Below are 15,653 nucleotides of genomic sequence, written 5' to 3'. Positions count from 1 at the left end.
CTCCATTAGTTATCCAAGTCTCCCACTTAACTAAGATTTGAAACTATGGTTCCAAGCTGGTTTCAAATCCTGATTAATCTTAATTACAGATGCAGGTGGTGAGAATTCATGCTCTAGAAAGGATTGGAAAGAGCACAAAATAAAGTATCCTCTCCCCAGTCTGTTGGGTTATGGTTAAGCAATTTATATTGTTCTGTACCCATCTTCTATCCTGTCTAGTGATTCCTTTAAGTAATGGATATTCTCCAGTGAGTTGGAAGTGGGTGGCAGGAAGAGGGAACTATATAGAGAAGAAAAGCCTGCCAAATCAGTGGCGTTGAAGTCTTTTCATAGAGGAACATTATAATGGATGTTATTGAAGGAGGATCTTTAATTAGAATTCATTTAAGAAGGATATGATAGGATAACGCTGATGAAATATGCATTCTCTAAAATCCACAAACTTGCTCAAAGACCTCCTTGAATGCATAAAACATAAAAACAGATGTCCCGAACCAGCGAATTTTTTGATGTAACACATCAGCTTCAGTGCTATGTACTAGTGGTTGAGGCACCTGCTCTCCCTTTCCATAAAGTTCCCTTCTTAATTTCCTTGAAAGTGTTCGAACTGTACTTTGAACTGTGGTTCAGGCACATCCCTATCTGAGGCTGAGGAAGGAACAAGCTAGGTTTGCTACAGAAGCTGATTAGGGGTGATTGCAAGAGGACTTTTGGTAAGGACTCTGTTATGGCCCAATATTAGTTCAAGATAGATTGAATGCATTTTTCTCATATTTTATTTATTCCTTGTACTCGGATAACTGCTGTCCTGTACTAAATTTTTCCAAAAGAACTATTGTTTTGAATTGAACTATTTTAAAGTAAAGTCTTCTTGTTTTGAAGTTAAAAATTTGTAGCTGCTCTCTGTTTTCCCCCGGTGGTAGGAGATCCTCAGACAGAGTTATGAAGTGCGCATGCCTGAGACAGAACTGGATCATGTAGCAGCCTCCAGTTCCAGTTCTGTCTCACTCGGGACTAGACGGATGTTGAGAGAGCTCTTAAACGTTAGAGATCTTTTCTTCTGATCTCAACTTGGTTCGTTATCAGCTTTGGTTTGTTGCTTATTCTGACTCTCTGTCAGATCGTTTGGCACTACGCGCCCCGTTTTTTCGTTTCCTTCCCTTCTTTAATTGTGCGAGGGGGGGAAGAGAGTCCGCTCTGTATTCAGCACCAAACTCAATTTCGTCAAAAATAGCCTTTTTAACTTTCGTTAACGATTTGGCTCCTAAATTATTAAACGTTTGCATTCTTTTGTTCCTTTTGTGTCGTCCTCGTGGACATTACTCATGCTGAGGAATTCCTACAGGGGTCCTTATCGGAGGCTTCTCTGTTGCTGCAGTGCCTGGGCAATGCGTGGGAAAACCGCTCTGCTCCCAATCTCTCCGCTAAAACGGCGGTTGCTTGTTCGGCTCCCGCTTTTGCTGCACCGGTGGTGCTGACTAGGGAGGCATTGATTGCAGGGCAGGCTCCAGTGAAAGCCCTAAAGAAATCAAAGCATGTTGGGGAGCAGGGACTTAAAAAGAAAAAGAAGCGCAAAGAGTCCCTCACGAAGGCGGAGGGACACAAGCGCCTTAGTGAATGGCTGCTAATTCAAGCGGTTTGCCGTCGCTCCAAGACAAAATTGGCGGGAAATGGCACTAAAGTGAAGGATTCCCGCAAAAAGCATTCGAAGCCTGACAAAAATGGTTGGTGCCCGGTGGGCAATATACCGGCAGATTCAGTGAAACAGACAGAAATACAGCCTGGGGAAGCCTCAGCACAGCCTGGGTCTCCATTCCCGCGGTTTCTACCCACAGCTGCGTTCCTTCTCCAACGACTCAAGGGTTAACTGTAAGTAAGGACCCTTTTTCTCCCGCAGCCACTCAGTGGCTTAAGGATTTCTTCATGAGGGAATTGGTGTCTATGCAACCTAGGGCGCAGCTAACCAATGAATTTGCGGGGCAACCAGAACACCCGCCGATGCGGGAAACTGTCCCTACCCTACCTGCTTCTAGGTTAGGTCGCAGGCGGCAGCCCAACAGGTGTGGTTCAGAGAGGCTGTCCTCCTCTTCACCAGACTCCAGTCCTAGGCGTAGGGCCATACCTCCCTCAGAAATTGGCTCTTTCCTTCCTAGGTTTTTACCACAAAGACCTAGAAGAAGGCGTAGGCACTCTCCTTCGTCCTCTTCTGTCTCAAGTGGGACAAAGAAGACCGAAAGACTGATAGCCTGTTCCAGTGATCCCTACTTTGCCTCCCCCTGCACAACCCTTTCCAGTGATGCCATCTTTACCTCCCCCTGCACAACCCATAGTTCCTGCTAACCCCAGTCCAAACTCCCTACCCAGGCAACCTACCTCTCTGTTAGGGTCCCATTCGTCATTAGGGGAATGTTCACCACAGATGCCCATAGACCCTGAATCTGATAAGGAAGAAGGGGAGCTATCAGAAGAGGAGGTGGTTCCCCCCATCCCTAACAATGCTAGATTGTTTTCCTCAGCAGATTTTGAAATTCTACTTGCCAAGGCGAAATGCATCATCAATGATATTTCCCCTCCAGAACAGGAGGGCATTGTACCCACGCTGGATCAGCAGGTCTTTCCTGCATCAGAGACAGTGAGTCCTGTGGTTCCCTTTCCGCCATTGTTTAAAAGAGTGTTATGCGCCGAATGGCAACGCCCTACAGCGGCCAAACCAATAGGTAATATACCAAAAAAGCACTACACGCTCCCAAATGATATTACCAAGCTTCTTGCCAAGCCTAAGGTTGATCCTCCAGTGGCACAGCTGGTGTCTGGGGCAATTGTACAAGCGGAGGGACAGGAACAGTTAAAGACACAGGAGGATAGGCGCTCAGAATCCCTCCTTAAGAAGGTGCATGACGCCACCGCTTCCTCTATCAGGATTTCCACTACGAACCCCATTTTTGCTAAAGCATCTCTGCTCTGGGCTAAGGACCTTGTCAAGATGGTACCTGCAGATCTACCCAAACTCCGTCAAGGCATCAATAAAATGGCCAAGGCAGCAGCCTTAATGGCCGATTCGAGTCTAGATAGTATTCAAAAATCATCCAGAGCTATGGTGGCGGGGGTGGTGCTTCGCAGGTCCTTATGGCTTAAGTCCTGGAATGTAGACTATAAGTCTAAGCTGGCTTTAACTTCTGCGCCTTTCACAGGTGAGAATCTCTTTGGACTGGCTTTGGAACCGGTGCTGGTTGACTCCTGGGATAAGAAAAAAGTGATGCCTGCTGCCCGCAGGTACTCCAGAGGAGTTTTTCGTGGTTCCTCACGTTCCTTTAGACCCTACAGACAGCAGTTCAATCAGCACTTCTCTCCCTACAACCAGAGTTACTCCTCCAGCCAATCTCGGTTCAATTCATTCAGAGGCGCAAACCGACCTCAATGGAGACAGCGTTACAGAGGCAACTCCAGAGCCTTCGCCCACAAGACCTTTACCTCAAACACCAATTATAAGAAGCAATGACGCTACTCCCATTGGCGGAAGACTCGCGGACTTCTGTACCACCTGGATGTCCACGGCTTCCAACGCTTGGGTGCTCGATGTGGTAACCAACGGCTACAATATCGAGCTATCCACACAACCCCGTCAAAGATTCATTCCCACACCGAAAACTGCCGACCCGGTCAAACAGCTGAGGATGCTGCAGGCAGTACAACACCTTCTCCAGATGAGGGCAATAGAACCAGTCCCACCTTCTCAATTTTTTCAAGGCACTTACTCCATTCTGTTTCTTGTGCCGAAAAAAGACGGTTCCTGGCAAGCCATTTTGGATTTAAAATCGTTCAACCATTACGTTCAGAAAAGAAAATTTCGCATGGAGTCATTAAACACCATAAAGGAAGCCGTACAACCAGGGGACTTCTTAGCAGCGATAGACCTATCGGAGGCATATCTCCACATCCCCATCAGGGAGGAGTCTCGCAAGTACCTCCGGTTTGCCTACGATGGAAGACATTTCCAATATCGGGCACTACCCTTCGGCCTGTCATCCGCTCCAAGGGTCTTCTCCAAAGTGATGGTGTCCCTAATTTCTCACCTCCGCCTCCAGGGCGTACATATACATCCATACTTAGACGATTTACTCGTGAGAGCAAGGACGAAAGCTCGGGCCACCTGGGACGTGTACACGGCTCTGAGGGCACTCGTGGACCACGGGTTTGTGGTCAATATCCAGAAAAGTCACCCCAAACCGTCTCAACAACTAATCCACCTGGGGGCTTTATTCGATACGGCACGGGGGACAATTTCCTTACCTCAAGAACGAAGAGAGCGGATCGAGCAACAGCTCTACCCACTTCTTCGCAGGAGATCAGCGGACGTGATGACGCTTTCCCAGGCATTAGGATCGATGATAGCCTGCTTGAGTTGCACCCCGTGGGCCAGGTGGCACTCGCGTCCTCTTCAGTGGTTGCTTCTTCCGTGGCAGGATCACATCATGGCGGGCTACAAGACGTTTATCACGGTCCCACAAAATGTCAGAGACTCTCTCCTGTGGTGGCTATCGCCAGCCATCACTCAAGGCCATCCTCTGGAAGAACCTCCACGCATAGTACTGACCACAGATGCCAGTCTCTAGGGGGCTCATTGCCGGAACCAAGTCGTCCAGGGTTCATGGTCATGGTTGGAAGCACTGCAACCCATCAATTGGCTGGAACTGAGGGCTGCTCGTCTGGCGCTCCTCAGCTTTCTTTCTTATAAGATTTTGTCTTATAAGATACTGTTTTTGGTGGCGGTGACCTCCACCCACCGGGTCTCCGAACTCGGGGCCTTGTCTTCCAAAAAGGAGTTCTGCACATTTCAGGAGGACGCAGTTATTTTGCGATTGGATGAGACCTTTTTGCCAAAGGTTAACTCACTCTTTCATAGATCTCAAGTTGTTGTATTACCTTCCTTCTGTCCTTCACCCACTCATAGGAGGGAAAGACTATGGCACAAGTTAGACGTGCGTAGGGCAGTGTGTATCTACCTTAAAAGAACTAAGGATATCAGGAAATCTGACGCCCTGTTCGTTTCCTTCTATCCTTGAACCTTGGGGAACAGGGTGTCAGGGAGCACATTAGCAGGCTGGATCTGGGCCTGCATATTGCTTGCATACTCGTCTCTACACTTACCTCCACCCGGAGGAGTCACTGCCCATTCAACCAGGAGTGCCGCCATGTCAGCAGCCTTTGCAGCACATGTTCTGCTGCCTGAGATTTGTAAGGCGGCTACATGGTCGTCTGTCTCACCATTTATTAGGCATTACAAGCTTTCTGGTTTCAATGAGAGTCAAGTGGCCTTCGGACGTACGGTCCTACAGCAAGTACTATGATTTCATCCTACCTGACCCAGGGACTGTTGTCTGTAGCTTGGGCACGTCCCTGTCTGAGGATCTCCTACCACCGGGGAAAAAGGAACATTGGTCTTACTGTGAAGGGTTCTTTTTCCTGGTGGTAGGAGATCCTCAGCCCCACCCGGATGTGTGTTATTATTTCTAGGGGTCTGCTTATTGGGGGGGGGGGAATTAAAGGGTATAACAGATGACTCTCAGGGTGTTCAAGAACTAGTTCTGACTGTTTCTCCTTTGCTACTGTTATTTCTGTTTTTTCTCCTGTTAGCCTTTCTTCAGCTATGTTCTCGTTTAGCGTCTTCCACTGACTGTATATGTAAGGGCACGCAACTCTCTGTCTCAACTGTGTTCTCAGTTACTTGTTAGGACATGAGAATCTCTGTCTCTGTAGGGCTCTCTCGCTCTCTCTCTCTCTCTCTCTCTCTCTCTCTCTCTCTCTCTCTCTCTCTCAAAGACTCTTAGGTTCCTCAATCCTGGAACTGGAGGCTGCTATGCCTACAAAGAGAGTCACATGATCCAGTTCTGTCTCGGGCATGCACACTTCATAACCCTGTCTGAGGATCTCCTACCACCAGGAAAAAGAACCCTTCATGGTAAGACCAATGTTCCTTTCCCCACCCCACACTTAGAAGCCTTTCCACCCTACATAACTTTGAGTGAGACATCAGTTTGGAAAGCTGTTTTGGTCGACACAGCCAGAAAAAAATACAAGTCTTTTTAGTGGCAGCAGTGAAGCATGGGGCTGCTTGAGACCAGACTGTGACATGTTGTGGCAGCACAGTATGATCTGTGACATGTGGTGGCTGTGGTGTGATTTGTGACACCCACTTACCTTGAATTCCATCCACTGGAGCCAGGCCCTTCTGTGGTGTCTAGAAAAAGCAAAGCAAAAGGGGAGGGGAATAATTTGTTCTTTAGAATTGTGCTGTAGGGATTTGCACATACCACGGTGGCACGGTCTGACGCGGTGTGTGTGTGTCTCGCGCTAAGGGCGGGGGTGTTGTACTTACCTCTCCTGCCGCTTTTCCCCTTCCGGCGCTCCATTTTTCAGTGAAATTTTTGGGGCGGTATTTCTATTTCTTTTGGCCATTTGTTTGCAAACTCAGCCGTTTCCATGGGACATTTCCTGCCCACAGGGGGCCAAGACAAGAGAAGCTAGTTTGACCCTTCCTGTATTCAGAAGATTGGAACAAGGAAACCTTGTCATATGATAGGAACATAGGAAACTGCCATATACTGAGTCAGACCATTGGTCTATCTAGCTCAGTATTGTCTTCACGGACTGGCAGCGGCTTCTCCAAGGTTGCAGGCAGGAACCTCTCTCAGCCCTATCTTGGAGAATCCAGGGAGGGAACTTAAAACCTTCTGCTCTTCCCAGAGCGGCTTCATCCCCTGAGGGGAATATCTTGCAGTGCTCACACATCAAGTCTCCCATTCATGTGCAACCACGGCAGACCCTGCTTAGCTATGGGGACAAGTCATGCTTGCTACCACAAGACCAGCTCTTCTCTCCTGTAGATTACAGATCTCCTGATCTGTAATCTGAGGCCCTTTCCTCTGCCAGCAAGAGACTAGATTCTTGATTCAGAAATGAGAAGCAATGAAAAAACCCCCACTAGGATTAAATAGTCAACAGTGATTAAGGCCATACAAATCTTTGTTTAATTGATTTAATGCAATTAAATATTTTAATTTCTTTTTTGGGGGGGAGGGCCTGATCCCATTTGGCCCTAAAGAGGGGCCTCCACTGGTACAAAGCTTTTTTGACATAGAAGGTTGATGGTATGGTCTGCCTCCTATTGCCCAGAAGCCTGCCAGCTGAGTCTCCATTGTGCACTCAAATGCTTTCACCTTCGGTTGACTAACTGGACTGCTGAGTCTGTTTTTAAGGTGAAACACTGGCCTGCAGAGATGATAATTGTTGAGCTGAAATTGCTATCCCTGAGTGATTCTTGTGTGGGTTTGCTGTGGGGGACCTACATAAGACTGCCCTGAACATTCTTGAAGCTAGGAATCCTTGGATCATTCTCCACGTGGACTTCTTTTTAGTTAATCTGTGTGCCTGACTCCCTGGCAATCATCCACTTCAACTTCAGAAATGAATGGCTGAAACTTGGCATGGAACTTCTGAGACTGGACCATTCCCTATGTGGACTTGCTGTGGGCTAACCCTTGCATCCAGCTGTGTTGGAAAACCCAGGGCTCCCTCTGTTAGCTATGGGCACATAGAGTTCCATAGCCCTTGGAACGTGGTGCTAAGCTGGAACTCTGCTATCTTTCCTTGTCTGCCACTCTGGCAGATGGGACACTTGAATCTCCCCCAATAAGATTCACCTCTTCTGGTGTTGCTTGTGACATACATATTATAATTATTAGAAGCTGTGTTTTTCTCCCTCTCTTCTGCATTCTTTCTCCCCTCATTCTAACTCCTTTGAATCAGTGTTCTCTCTAATTTCCCCCCTCTTTGTGTGGAATGAGTTTTGTTCTTGGCGGCAGTATCAAGGCAGTGTGTGTGCACACGTATATTCAGAGTGGGGCTATCCTGATTCAACCTGAGTGGGATCTAAAACTAATTGATCCAATACCTGCTTTCACTCAAGCGCCTTTGGTGAGAGACTTGTTTAATTTTTTTAAAATCAAAAAATAATCTGTACAGTAAGGCTCTGGTCATCAGGCAGGAAGGGGGAAAGTCAGGGTGGAACCTACCTTCCCCCCAGACAATCAGTGTTTGTTTCCTTTGGCATGTTGTAGTGTAGATCTCCAGAGGGCAGGACTCGCATAATGCACTGTGTGATGAGCATAGTGCATTGGGGGATTCCACTCAGAATTGGATGCTCTAGGCACCCAACTCGTTGTGAGCAAGCAGCCTGAGCATACGCATGGCACTGGAGTTAAGGGCACGTTTCTATCCTTAACCTTGGCTAAAGGCCTGGGTCAAAAGTAGGGTTAGTGGGTGGGCAATGCTGGGATCTGCGTGGATTGCAGCGCTGCACACAAGAAGCCTAACCCAGGGGTTGGGCTGCTGTAGTCTGGTTTAGGCTGCTCATGAGAATAGGCTTAATGTCTACTGTGTCACATTTATCAATGTTTTTGTTGACCTTCTGGCAGGGGCATAGCAAGGTTGGAGTGGGCCCAGAGACAAGATTTTAAAATGGGTCCCCGCTGATATACACACACAAACACACTTCACAATATATAGTGCACTCACACTCACATCCCCATTATGAATACGGTGAATATTTAGTTCACATTGAATTGAGTTTCTTTTACTCTCTGCTCCTGCCGATCTCCAAGAGATGCAACATAATTCATAGGGGGTGCAACATGGGTGGGTGGGGAGTCATGTGATGTGCCTCTGGGGGCCCCCTCGAGGCAGTGGGGCCCCAAGACGACTGCCTCCCCTTGCCTAATGGTAGTTACGCCCAGGGTGGATTTGATTTAAATCAAACTGATTTAAATCACGATTTAAATCACTAGCAGGGTGGATTAAAAAAAATAATCCGATTTAAATCAAAAAAATCGGATTTTTGATTTAAATCGGATTTTTGATTTAAATCGGATTTTTGATTTAAATCGGATTTTTGATTTAAATCGGATTTTTGATTTAAATCGGATTTTTGATTTAAATCGGATTTTTGATTTAAATCGGATTTTTGATTTAAATCGGATTTTTGATTTAAATCGGATTTTTTTTATTTTTATCCACCCTGCTAGTGATTTAAATCGTGATTTAAATCAGTTTGATTTAAATCAAATCCACCCTGGTTACGCCCCTGCCTTCTGGAAGGTTAATGAGGCAGGACTTGCCTTTTGCAGAAGCCGTGCTGATTGTTCCTCAGCAAGTTGGTTCATTTATATGCTTGATAAAAAAAATTTAATAATGCTTTCCCACCAGTTTGCCCTGTGCATATGTTAAACAGTACAAGGACTTGCGTTTTGGGCAGTATACACAGATAGATAAATAAGTAAACTATCTGGCCTGTAATTCCCTGGATCACTTTTTGAAAATCAGTGTTACATTGCCTACTTCCTGCTCCTTGGGCATGAGGCTGAGTTTAGGGACAAGTTACATACAGGTGAAACTCGGAAAATTAGAATATCGTGCAAAAGTCCATTAATTTCAGTAATGCAAATTAAAAGGTGAAACTGATATATGAGACAGACGCATTACATGCAAAGCGAGATAAATCAAGCCTTAATTTGTTATAATTGTGATGATCATGGCGTACAGCTCATGAAAACCCCAAATCCACAATCCCAGAAAATTAGAATATTACATGGAACCAAGAAGACAAGGATTGTAGAATAGAACAATATCGGACCTCTGAAAAGTATACAGTGTACTGTGCTTGATTGGCCAGCAAACTCGCCTGACCTGACCCCATAGAGAATCTATGTGGCATTGCCAAGAGAAGGATGAGAGATATGAGAACAAACAATGCAGAAGAGCTGAAGGCCGCTAATGAAGCATCCTGGTCTTCCATAACACCTCATCAGTGCCACAGGCTGATAGCATCCATGCCACGCCACATTGAGGCAGTAATTGCTGCAAAAGGGGCCCAAACCAAGTACTGAATACATATGCATGCTTATACTTTTCAGAGGTCCGATATTGTTCTATTCTACAATCCTTGTCTTCTTGGTTCCATGTAATATTCTAATTTTCTGGGATTGTGGATTTGGGGTTTTCATGAGCTATACGCCATGATCATCACAATTATAACAAATTAAGGCTTGACTTATCTCGCTTTGCATGTAATGCGTCTGTCTCATATATCAGTTTCACCTTTTAATTTGCATTACTGAAATTAATGGACTTTTGCACGATATTCTAATTTTCCGAGTTTCACCTGTATTTGTGTAGTAAATCAGCAATTTTGCATTTGAGTTCTTTAAGAACTCTCAGGTGTATGCAAATTCAGACCCATACTTGATTAATTCTTAACTTGTCAATAAGCTATTCTGTTTGAGGCTGAGCTGGGGTCTCCATTGAAACAGATTCAGGAGTGATGCAAACTCTGACAATTCCAAGGGCAAAGAAATTGGAACCTCAGCTAGCTCCAAGCAAGAATACAACAACTGGGTTTGGCAACATAAAAGCTCCAATGGTTTCTTGGAGCAGACTGCTGGTTTGTATGGCTGCTGTCCAAGCAGTGAAGTGGTCCCATTTTATTACATAGGGAAGGCTTGGTTTTTTTTAAGGACCCTTGTCTGATTTCTTAAGTGCTAGCTCCAGCGGTGCTAGAGGGCCTAACAGACTGACAGGTTCTCAGGGGACTTCTTAGAGTTGGAGGACAAAGGCAGGATTGCATCTTTGGATTGTAGTTGAGTTCCCCTTTCTCCCTCTGATGTGTGGAGGTAGTGGTTCCTGCAGTACAGTGTCACCCTGGGTCTGGGTCATAGGGATTTCCCACTTTTTCTCATTCTTCCAAATTGGTGAGAGGATCCTAGATCTCGAGTCATGGCATAAGCCCTGGAGCTTTGATTCATGTCATCAGACTTCCTCTCTGAAAAAATCCTTATCTTTACTTACAGCTGTATGGCTTTTAAAAGAGATAACAGAGAATGGAAGAAAAGAGATTTACTATCTGTAAATAATAGCCATCTGGAAGAATAATTTTAGTCTCATTTAATATGTCCTGTTTTACAACTTTCCAGAGTGTACTGTGTGGCATGCTGAGAATTTGACAGCTCCAGAATATAGAGGAAAGTTGGATGTAAACCATATCTGGTATTGTGTATAATAGTTGCATAAATATTGCTAATATTTAAAACTCAAATAAAGAGTATTGTATATCAATCTACTAATTTAATTCTAAAGTCTAATAATTTACTCCTCCAGACATCTTGTGTATATATTTATAAGATAGAGAGCTCAGTCTATTAGACTGAACCAAGTATGTATAAGGATATTATTGTATATAAATAGGCTATAAAACTAACATTTATAGTACATATTATGTGAAACTCATATCTAGCTTCTCATAACATGAAACTTCCATTAAATTCAGAGCTGCATCATGGGACCTGTTGCTCTCCTTATGTGATGTATCATAAGTTTCTATGCACAATTTACCTCTCTAAAATCTGTTAGATTTCAAATAGACTGTTAAGTTTACCAGCTTCACCAATTCCCAATATTTATTTATCCACTCTTCTTCTCCCCCCCCCCCCCGCCCCCACAAATCCCATGGGCATGTTCTTGTCTTTTTTCCTGGCTTGCTCTATTCTAGTTGCTGCTGCTATGTGCAAAACCAGTATTTGGCTTACCCACTTCTATATGCCTGCCTATTCTGGATGGGGTTACACTCCCCCTGAAAGATCAGGTATGTAGCTTGGGAATACTCCTGGACCCAAAGCTCTCTCTGGTTTCTCAGGCTGAGGCAGTGACCAGGAGTGCTTTTTATCAGCTTCGGCTGATATGTCAGCTACGTCTGTTCCTAGAGGAGAATGATCTTAAAACAGTGGTACATATGCTAGTAACCTTCAGGCTTCATTATCGTAATTCTCTCTACATAGGGCTGCCTTTGTACATCGTCCAGAAACTACAATTGGTACAGAATGCGGCAGCCAGATTGGTCTCTGGGACCACACGAAGGGACTACATAACACCGGTTTTGAAAGAACTTCACTGGTTGCCAGTACAGTATGTTTCCGGGTGAAATACAAAGTGCTGGTTATTACCTACAAAGCCCTTAACGGCTTGGGTCCAGGCTATTTAAGGGAGCGCCTCCTTTGTCATGAACCCTGCCGCCTGTTATGATATTCTGGAGAGGTCTGGTTATGGTTGCCACTGGCTTGTTTGGTGGTGACTCAGGACTTGGCTTTCTCTATGGCTGCCCTGGGGCTGGGCTTTCTCTGTGGCTGCCCCATGACATTGGAATATGCTCTCTGCTGAAATAAGAGCATCTCCTTCTCTGTTTGTTTTCAGGAAGAACCTCAAGACTCTCCTGTTCTTTTAAGCTTTTAATTAGAATTAATTTTAATAATTTGTTTTAATAACTGTTTTATACTTTGGTGTCTTGTGTATTTTAATCTTTTAAAAAAAAATTTGTATACTGCCTAGATATGTACATATCAGGCGGTATTAAGATATGATAAATGTAAATGTATCTGCAAGCCATATATTCAGATTATTGCCATCCCACTTAAACATGTAGAATAGTATTGTGCAAGACAGATAAATAATCTAGTAAGGGAGTATTATCTGAATCTCCTCATCACTTCCTCCAAGTCTATACTGACAGATATCCAGACTAAGTTACTCTAAAAGCCTACTTAATTTCAGCAGGACTTATGTTGATTAATTTAGCCAGAATGTCAGCCACTGGAAATACCTTCCTGGTTCTTGCATCCCTCATTACTTTGTTTTTCATGTCCAGCTCCTTTCCCCTCCATTCCTTGCCTCCATGTTATTTTCCACCTTTAGCAACTGCTTACCCTCTCCCCTGCACCATTTAATCTTCAATCTGAGGTGTGTAGGCCAACAACAATAAAATATTTGTAACTTCATAACTCTTTCACTAAGGATAATCATAACAGACTTGAGGGAACTTTAAGTCTTGAGTGCATATTATCAATAGGTTTTGCAAATCTGCATGTCCCCTGCTAGGGTCTCATTATCTTTTGCCCTTCCTCTTAGTGAATAAGCTGTGAAACTTTTTTTGTGAATTTGCTAGGAGAACACTACTGTTTCCAGCAACACTATTCTTATAAACTGCTCTTTAGGGGTGGGGTTTGCAGCGAACCAGTCTGCCACGAACCAGGTCGGTTTGAGCAGCTTGACTGCGAACCAGGCTGGCCATTCCACGATCGAGTCCGATTTGTGGCGGACTGGTTCGGCAGGTCGAGGGGCTATGTAAGTAGCTTGTAAAGGGGAATCCTTCACAAAAAGCTTCTAAAGGGTGGCCTGGGGGTAGGAGCAGAGTAAGTGATAAGGTGGTTACTGATGGCGGCGATGGTACTGCTCCTTGAAGCTGCCTTGGCCCAGTGCAGAGTAGCTGTGCCCTGTCCTCCAGCAGCCCAAGTGCCGCTGTGGGTCCATGCCCACCGCTGCTTTAGGTGTGTGAGCTGGATAAACCCTCAAAAATTGTCATAGCAAGGTGTGTACTTGATCAAAGGGCAAACTACATCTTGTGTTATGCCTGTCATTTAATTGACTGACTTAAAATCAGAACTAAACAGGAACTGTTTTGTTCTTAATTGCATCCCACTCTCAAGGCTGTGTGTTGTCAAAACATTTCCTACTTACTTTGAGTGTTAAGCTTATCTATTGATGATAGGCATAATAGAACATGTAATTGGGACCTTGGTGAGACTAGATCATGCAGTAAAACTCTCCTTAGAGTGGTTGAGTCTAAGAACTGCAAATGCCATTCTGGTTCACATCCAGCTAAAGTAATCAAACTCTGAGCAGATTCTTCTTTTAGGGAAGCCGTCAGTGGGGCAGATTTATTTAGATGTATGGTGCCTGCACAGTCCTACAGCTAAAGATTACTAACTCTGTTTCTCAACACAAAGAAGCTTTTCTTGAATTTGACTCTTTTCATTTCTTCCTCTTTTTATAAAGTGTAGTAATAGACACTGTCGTCATTCTTATGTCTTGGTAAGATCATGATATAATCAGACACTATCTTGGGATCCAGCCACAGGAGCAAAAGGGATGTTTTTGGAGATTCAACTTATTACTCATGCAAAGTACATCCTTCTGAAATAAGGTGAAACAAGACATTAGTAACTTGGTTCAAGTACACATGAATGAAGTAAGCTTGCAAGTGGCATTCAGTTGGATTCAAAGCTATTGTAAGGAGTTGGTGCATCATTCTGGCAACCTAATTAATAAATGATTGGCAGTTGGAACAGATGATTAGACAATCTTGGCTAAAAAAGAGACTCCAATAGAAAGTATAGAGAGCTCACAACTGGGTTAAAAAAAAATTAGATGGGGGAAAAGACATATTAGAGGTAAGCAGAGAGCACATGTGTACATGAGACAAACTTCCTTTCAGTAAGGGAATAAACACAGCAGGATGCTGGCTAAAGCCTAGCTGAAAAACAGCTGAGTAAAAAAATTCTGTCTTTGGAGACAGATATGGATAACTCTCATTTCTGATTCCAAGGATATCTGGCACTTTCTTTGCAGGATACTTTATCATAATTATATGATGTGTATCTCTAGTATACAGAATTTAAAACACAACAAATATAAAATGGAGTTAAAACAATTTCATGGGATTAAAACAATTTTAATTTTAAACTGTTTAATTGTTTTTATCTAGTTGAAATTTAGTGCTTTTTACACTAATCTGGATCCAGTAATACTAAAATATTTGTGTTGGTATCCTTATGCACACTGCCAAAAGAACAGTGGAGGAAGACCTGTAACGAATCTGTCTGAACACGGGCTAGAGCCCATTTTAGGGACTACTCCATGGTAGGGATGTGCACGGAACTGGCAGGCCTGGTTCGGTTTGAGTCCAGACTGGTTTCGAACCAGACCAGGCCAGTTTGGTCTGGCACGCCTTGAAACACCCCCCCCCCCCAGTTTGGACCTTTAAAAAACCTTTTTTGGTACCTTTACTCCCTTTGGGAGAGTTCCTTGAGGTGGCAGCGGGGGGGATTCTTCAGAGGTTCCCCTTCCCCCCCCCACCGGGCTCAGTACAGCCCGAACTGGCCCATTGGGCCAGCTCTTCCGCCTGTTCAGGCCTTCCCCCTTGGCACGGTGGCCACTTTGGAGGCTGCTGCACCTGCACAATTGCCTCTCAGAGGCCAATTGCACAGGCGCGGCAGCCTCCAAAATGGCCACCGCACCGAGGGGGAAGGCCCGAATGGGCTGAAGAGCCGGCCGAATGGGCTGGTTCGGGCTGCATTGAGACCAGTGCGGGGAGGGGGTGCACCGCCACCTGAAGGACCCCCCCCCGGCCACCTAAGGAACTCCCCCGAAGGGAGTAAAGGTACATTTTTTTTAAAAAAAGTTCACAGACCCCAAAACATTTGGCGGGGTGTTCGGTCTGGGGTTAGACCGAACAGGGGGTGGTTCAGTTTGACTCCAGACCATCAAACCAAACCACCTCAACTTTGAACCTGTTTGACGTTGAGCCGGTTTGCACATCTCTGCTCCATGGTGGCAGCGATGGCGAAAAAATTATTTTTTCTCCACCTTTCTTATATCTGTCCAGTGTAGGCCAGTGGATCTGTTTCGTGTGGCAAACTCACTGCTTCACACAGGACCCCTCATGACGGGGGGTGACCATTGGTAACCTACTGTTACCAGTTTGTTTGTCACTG

The 15,653-nt window shown here is 44.9% G+C and overlaps 1 protein-coding gene across 11 annotated transcripts in view; it reads left to right on the top strand.

Moving 5' to 3' along the window:
• TANC2 (tetratricopeptide repeat, ankyrin repeat and coiled-coil containing 2) overlaps positions 1-15,653 on the top strand; it is a 441,341-nt gene that overhangs the window by 38,665 nt on the left and 387,023 nt on the right. The gene's annotated exons all lie outside the window — the stretch shown is intronic.

Source organism: Hemicordylus capensis, chromosome 6, assembly GCF_027244095.1.
Source record: "Hemicordylus capensis ecotype Gifberg chromosome 6, rHemCap1.1.pri, whole genome shotgun sequence".
NCBI classification, from domain to species: domain Eukaryota; kingdom Metazoa; phylum Chordata; class Lepidosauria; order Squamata; family Cordylidae; genus Hemicordylus; species Hemicordylus capensis.
Note: the sequence above shows the minus strand (reverse complement) of the source record. Positions and strands in the feature narration are given on the sequence as shown.